This window comes from Hipposideros armiger, unplaced genomic scaffold, assembly GCF_001890085.2.
Source record: "Hipposideros armiger isolate ML-2016 unplaced genomic scaffold, ASM189008v1 scaffold_347, whole genome shotgun sequence".
Lineage (NCBI taxonomy): Eukaryota > Metazoa > Chordata > Mammalia > Chiroptera > Hipposideridae > Hipposideros > Hipposideros armiger.
The window spans coordinates 2,158,684-2,164,131 of NW_017731697.1; positions in this window are offsets into that span (position 1 = coordinate 2,158,684).

Sequence of the window (5,448 nt, forward strand, 5' to 3'; positions counted from 1 at the left end):
CGCCACTCCGCCGGCCCAGAAGTTTTTCATTTTAATGAAGTCTGGTTATTTCTTTTATGGATCATGCCTTTGGTGCTGTATCTAAAAAGTTATTGTCATACCCAAGGCCATCTAAGTTTTCACCTATGTTATCTTCTAGGAGTTTTATAGTTTTGCATTTTACATTTAGGTCTATAATCCATTTTGAGTTAATTTTTGTGACGGGTGTAAGGTCTGTGTCTGGATTTATTCTTATTTTTGCAAATGGATATTGGTTATTCCAGCAATATTTATTGAAAAGATTTTTTCTACTATATTGCCTTTGCTCTTTTGTCAAAGATCAGTTGACTGTATTTATGTGGGTCTATTTCTGAGCTCTCTATTCTGTTCCATTGACCTATTTGTCTAGCATTTTGCCAATACCACTCTGTCTTGATTATTATAGCTTTATAGTAAGTTTTGAAGTCAGGTATTGTCTGACCTCTGACTTTATTCTCCTTCAATATTGGATTGGCTAGTCTGAGTGTCTTGCCTCTCCACTTAGAAGTTTAAAATCCATACCCACAAATGACTTGCTGGAAGTTTGATTTTGATTGCATTGAATCTACAGCTCAAGTTGGGTTAAGCATTTTTTTATTATTACATTTTTTTCTCTTCTATTAATGTGGTAGATTGCAAAGATGATCACCATCCCTTACTTGTCCCCATGTCCTTGCACTTATATAATGTGACTTTTCAGGTCCTCCTATCAAAAGTTGAAGTTGATTTCTTCTTCCCTTGGTTATGAGATGGCCTCTTATCTTCTTTTAGACAAGAGAATTCAGCAAAAGTGATAGTGTGAAGACCTTGTCCCTTTGCACTCTTGCCACCACCACAGGTACAAGCCCAGAGCAGCCTCCTGGAGGATGGGAAGCAGAGGGAATCATCAACAAGTAATGACTCTGATTAGACTTTCAGATTAAATGTTTTAATGCACAGAGCAAAGAAAACAGCCTGAAAATTAGAGGGCTTTTGATTCACAAGTGATAGAAAGAAGTTTTGGTTTGAACTCCAGAAAAGACTAAGTGTGGAGGACTCAGATCACTGCATTTATAAAATTAAGCCACAAATTAAGGATGTATCCATACTTCCTGGTGACAACGTGTGTGTCATAGGTAGACAGGAAGAAAAGTAGGGACCCGAGTAGAAATGAGGTGGGTCTGGGTCCTCAGAGGCGCTTGGTATCTTCCTTGGCCAAAGAAGGGGATCTTGAGATAATGGTTGAGGGATATCTCAGTGCCTTGTTTGCTTGGGGGTTGCCCAGGAATAACGTGGGCACCACAGAGAAGCCCATTTCCAGCACTGTGCTGGAGCCCCCTGGCCTGTGGAAAATAGACAAGCAAGGGCTGAGAGGGATGCCAGTGGCAGGCCCAAGGCAGCCTCTGAGAGAGAAAGCCCTGCAGAGTGCATACCAGAAAGGCGGAAGAGAGGTCCCAGAACTGGTTCCCGCAACACACACCCAGCAGGTATGGCCTGGAGGAACCACGTCACAATGAGAGGTCACAGCAGGGCCATTGCACCAGGTCCGCCAGCCACATACCAGTGGTTCAAGACAGCAGACACCCTACCCCTGCCTGGAGCTGCTGAGGGTGGAGAGTGAACTTTGGGGAGTCCCGAAGACATCCAAAATTAGGTCACCCTTAGGCAGGAAGAGATACCATGGAGAGTGAGGAACCTTGACAGAACAAGCGTTTACACAAAGGAGGCTGAGTTAACTTGGGAGGATCTGAGATTCAATCTAGAAATTATTAAACAAATGTGTAGACACAAGTTTGTTTGTTTACACCATTTGTGAAACTGGGGGATGGTGCCTAAGAGTAATTTAATTAAATTTTTTATTAATTAACATCTATTTCTGTGCCTTTGAGTTACAATATGTATATGTCAAAACTTCCACATTTGTGTGAGAGAGAGAAGTCCCAAGAAGGGATTTGATTAAATAAATTGATATGGCTACACAGCGTGGAATCCCAGACAACCATTAAAAGGATGATTTTGTTTTTGCCACACCCTGTTGATTCTCTGAGACCCCAATTCATATGCCTGGGCCAAACCTCTTTCAGAGGTTAATCCACACAAGCAGCTGGCCTGAGCCTGGGCTGCAGACTTTTCCTAAAAACTCTCAAAGGTCCACCCCAAGCAAGCGGCAGCTGGCCTCTGGCATGTCCTGTACCTTTTGCTAAGCATCCCCAGGCCCAGCACTAGTGGCAACTGGTTTGCAGCATAGCCTTTCCCAGGTGCCTCCAGGCCCAGGCAGCAACCAACTACAGATCACTTTGTAGCTCCTACCAGGTGGCCTCAGGTGGGACACAGGCAGTAGCTGACCTTGGCCTCCATCACAGCCCCTCCTAATAGGCCCCAGAACCAACACTCCTGGTGGCGGCTTCCGACTACACCAGAGCACCACTCAATTAGCGTCACAAATCATATACGCAAAGGGTGGACTCAGCAGGCACCAGAGCCCCACTAAAGCAGATCATGCTCCATAGGGCCAGCCCTCTCACAACAGCTTTTCTACTGAAGTCATGGCCAATCCTCACAACCAATGATCCTGAAGGTCAATCCTACCCACTGACATACCAACAGAAATCAAAGCTCAACTACAACAGGAGGGCACACACAACCCACACAAGGGACACCCCTGGAACACCCGGCTCAGGTGACCAGAGAGCCTGTGACAGTGTGCCCCACCCCTATTACATAAGGCCACTCTGCCAAGACTGGGAGATGTAGCAGATCTACCTAATACATAGAAACAAACACAGGGAGGCAGCCAAAATGAGGAGACAAAGAAACATGTCCCAAATAAAAACAGAACAAAATTCCAGAAAAAGAGCTAAACAAAATTGAAACAAGCAATCTACCAGACACAGAGTTCAAAACACTGGCTATAAAGATGCTCAATGATCTCAGTGAGAACTTCAACAAAGAGATAGGAAACATAAAAAAGGAGAGAAAAGACATAAAAAAAAAACCCAGTCAGAAATGAAGAATACAATAAATGAAATGAAGAATACATTAGAGGGAATCAACAGCAGATTAGATGAAGCAGAGGATCCAATCAGCAGTTTGGAAGACAAGGTAGTGGAAAACGCCCAGTTGGAACAGGGAAAAAAGAAGAGAAGTTTTAAAATGAGGATAGTTTTAGGGGCATCTAGGACAATATCAAGTGTAACAACATTTGCATCACTGGGGTGCCAGAAGGAGATGAGATAGAGCAGAGGACTGAAAATCTGTTTGAAGAAATAATGACTGAAAACTTTCCTAACCTGGGAAATAAATAGATATTCACGCCCAAATGCAGAGTCCCAAACAAGACAAACCCAAAGAGGCCCACACCAAGACACATAATAATTAAAATGCCAAAAGTTAAAGACAAAGACTCTTAAGAGCAGCAAGAGAAAAGCACTTAGTTACCTACAAGAGAACTCCTGTAAGATTGTGAGCGGATTTCTCAACAGAAACTTCACAGGCTAGAAGGGATTGGCAGGAAATATTCAAAGTGATGAAAAACAAGGAACTACAACCAAGATTACTCTATCCAGCAAAGCTATCCTTTAGAATCAAAGAACAGATAAAGAGCTTCCCAGACAAGAAAAAGCTAAAGGAGTTTATCACCACCAAACCAGAATTATAAGGAATCTTAGAGGGACTTCTTCAAGAAGAAGAAAAAATTTAAAAACATGAATAAGAGAATATCACAAAGATATAAAGGCAAACACATAATAAAAACAATGACTCAATCAACACTAAAGGTAGTACGAAGTCTAAAAAGAAAAGTAGGAAGATTATGTGTAATTACTACAGTAAATTAAGGAATACATACAAACACACAATAGAAGTAAAATATAATAACAAAAACATAAATGTGGAGGGGGTGGGTAGAAATGGTACTGATTTTAGAATGTATTGGAACTTAAGCAACCACCAACTTAAAATGCACATAAATATATGTTGGTGTATATGAAGCACATAGTACCCACAAACCAAAAATCTACAAGAGATATACAAAAAACAAAAGAAAGGAACCCAAACACAACACTATGGAAAGCCATCAACATACAAGAGAAGAGAGCAAGAGAATGAGAAAGGAACAGAAAATGACAAAAACAATCAGAAAACAATTAATAAATAGCAATAACTACATATTTATCCATAATTATTTTAAATGTAAATAGACTAAATGCTCCAATCAAAAGATGATTGGATAGGGCCAGCCGAGTTGGTTAGGAGTTGGCTTGGGACACCAGCTCTGAGCAGCAGGACCCCAGTTCGGATCCCACATGCAGGCCAGTGATGCTGTGCCCTGTACAGCTAAGATGGTGAACAACAGCTTGACCTGGAGCTGGGCTGCCATGAGTTGCCGGCGATGGCGTAGGCTGCACTGGGGCTAGCCAGCAGCTGGCATGCACTTTTTTGAGCTGCTGTGAGCCGCCATGAGTGGCTGTCCAATGGCCAGCGAGCGACTGCCTCACCCGGGAAGAGCACAATGATAATACCAACATGGACCAGTGAAGCGATGACCTCCACAACTAGACTAAAGAACAAAAGGACAGCAACTTGTCTGTTCCCCTTCCCCAATTCCCCAATGCTGTTCCCCTCCCCCAATTCCCCAATAAAATCTTTTTTTTTAAAAGATGATTGGATAAAGAAGAAGCGGTACACATAAACAATGAATATTACTTGGACATAAAAAAGAATGAAATTGGGCCGGCCGAGTGTCTCAGTTGGTTAAGAGTTAGCCTAAGAGCGGGAGCTGTGAGCAATGGGGCAGCCGATTGGATTCCCACATTGGCCAGTGACGCCGTGCCTGAGCTGAGCTGCTACTGAGATGCCAACTGGTGGCAGGATGGCTCAGCTGGTGAGAGCATTCTCCTAACAAGACTGCCTGCTTGATGATGGGCTAAGACTGAACTCGGCACCTTGAGCTGAGCTGCCGCCCAGATGGCTCAGTGGATAGAGTATGTGCTCTTAACAACAAGGCTCCCGGTTGAACTCCTGTATGGGATGGTGGCTACACCCACCTGCAACTAAGATTGAACACAGCACCTTGAGCTTAGAGGCCACGAGCTGCTGATGGGCAGCCAGATGGCGACTGGCACCCTCCACAACTAAAATTGGAGAACAACAGCTTGGTCCCCTTCCCCAATCCTCCAGCACTGTTCCTCTTCCCCGATTAAAAAAAAAAGAAAGAAAGAAAAAGAAAATATATTTCATATATAAAAAAAAGAAAAAAGGGCCGGCCGAGCGGTGCGTTGGTTAAAACCTGGCTTTGGACGCCAGAGGGCCCCGGTTCAGATCCCACATATGAGGGCCAGTGACACTGCCCTCCACAGCTAAGATGCTGAACAACAGCTTAACCTGGAGCTGGGCTGCCGAGAGTTGCCGGCGATGGCGTAGGCTGCAGCCCCTGTGGCAGTGGGTTGCCAT